Consider the following 2,339-nt stretch of genomic DNA (forward strand, 5'->3'; position numbering starts at 1 on the left):
TTGGAGGGCGGACAGGGTTTACCCAGGTTGAGGTGTTTCCTTGAGGAACGGAGGAGCTGACTGCCACTTAGATTTCCAATGGTACTTGAACTGTTTTATTGTGGAGATGAATCCCCTGCTCAGAGTGTAGCTCAAACAAACCCTTGGGGAAAAGCAGATCCAAACCTCTAGTTTGAATCCCCAGCTCAGTTTGAAACTCAGACGATCCTTCCAGGGGGAGAAGGTCCAAAACATCCAGTTTGCAGCAGGACTTCCCAAAACTGGCAAACACACTGGCATCGAGGTAGTGGCAGTCAGCAGCTTAAGAGTCCTCCGGTAATGAGGCAACCAACCACAGGTGTGTGAGAAGGCCAACGAGAACCAGGCGCCACCTGGTGGTGGAGGGAAAACAAACAAAAACACAATCCACACAAACTGGATGCCTAAAATTAACTGCCTTCCTATACAATGCTTATGGCAGGCCCAACCAGAAGAAGAAGAAGCAGGGATGGTTGAGCTGATGTTAAAATACCGCGTTGATTCTGTTATTAAAGCTCATATAATGTAAAACCATAACCCGTTGTTATGGATAATGTAAATTTAAACAGTACACAGACTGTTGATGTAAATGCAAAACATAAAATTCGCAGGCAGCCTGAGACACTGGAAAAATGAGCTAGAAGTAATCAAAAATTTCTTAAGAATATTTACCCTTAATTTTAGTAGTTAAATGAGATAATTTGCCAATGGAGTTAGCCTTTTTACTCTTAAAATAAGATAATTAGATAATATGCACTTTAAATAAGACAATGCAGTTTTTTTTTTCTTATTTTAAATGTAAATTGTCTTGTTCCATTAGTAAAATGTCTCTTTTGTCTCCTCAATTCAAAAACAAATGCACTTATTTTAAGATAAAAATACTTAGCTAGATTTGTATTTTTTTACAGTGTATGAGCTTTTGATGAGCAGTGGAGCATGGTTAGGCCGGTTCTATGTGAAGTTAGTTGAATAAATTCGTAACATTATGAAAATAAAGTTGTAAATTTATGAGAATAAAGTCATAAAATGACCAGAATAAAGTTGAAAGATTATGAGAATGAATTCATCATACCACAACCCATTTTAGAAAGAAAGCTTGGAGATGCACATTGCACAAAGTTCTGATACTGATAAAGACTTAATATTTCCTTATTTGTAAAACCGATGCCAAAGTATAACTTCACAAGATGGTCGACATTCCTCATTTTAGGAAAGACAGTGCTTCTTGTAGGTGTTGCCATTAAAAAACAACTTTATTCTTGTATTATTATGACTTAATTCTTGTATTTGAAAAAAAAAAGATCTCTAGCCTGGCCCAGTCGTAGTAATACAAGAGGTGGATATGGAGAAAAAATTGCTTTCATGGTATTGCTTACTGTAGGGGTCCAAAGGATTCCTATTTCTGGATGTCTTGGGTTGACTGGAAGTCTACAGGCTGAAGAGAAGCTGTGAAAGTCCCCTGTGATTCTGTGCTGCTGGTGACCACCCTCCCCGACACACAATCCCTCTGTCACATAAACTGCTATCAGTCAGGTGGTGAATAATTCAGGAGGTTTTGGTGGAATCCATTTGTATCTTTAGAGCTTCTCACATGACGGTGCAGACTAACTCATGTCCATAAAAACATGATATTCAGGGAGCTGATGGCTTGGCCTGGCGAGGAAAGGTAACAGGTTCTACCTATCACCACTGGGAGTCTCATTTAGAGTTACTTTAGTTTTATTTTTTTGGGGTGGGGGGTTAAAGTCTTCTCAGCACAGAGCGGCTGTGCATGAGGTGGAGGTTCTGCTGAAGTCTTTTAGTTACGGACTGAGGGAGACCGCTTGGTGACTGCATCTTCTAAAAGATGCTCTTTTTTATCACTCTTCAAGCGTAATTTCACCCCGGCTCTAATCGGCATGTTGTTTATTATAAATTAGCGGATCAACCCGATGTTCTGTCAGACCAGCATACCCATAGTCAATACACACGTGCAAAATTGCGTATTAGATTGCATGAGATTTGCGTTTATCCCTTTAGCTTTGTATGAAGAATAGACTTCAAACTACCTCATAGGGCGTGGATCACTTTAGTTTTGTACTAACAAAAACAATTTTCTGCCATGACTAAAGGAAAGTGATAAACTAAAGGAATAATTTGGTATTGACTATGGGTATGCTGGTCTGATGGGGTATGGTGGTCTGATGGGCATGCTGGTCTAATGGGGTATGCTGGTCTAATGGGGAATGGTGGTCTGATGGGGTATGGTGATCTAATGGGGTATGGTGGTCTGATGGGGTATGTTCGTCTGATGGGGTATGGTGGTCTGATGGGGTATGGTC

Source organism: Cyprinodon variegatus, unplaced genomic scaffold, assembly GCF_000732505.1.
Source record: "Cyprinodon variegatus isolate N-32 unplaced genomic scaffold, C_variegatus-1.0 Scaffold1119, whole genome shotgun sequence".
Lineage (NCBI taxonomy): Eukaryota > Metazoa > Chordata > Actinopteri > Cyprinodontiformes > Cyprinodontidae > Cyprinodon > Cyprinodon variegatus.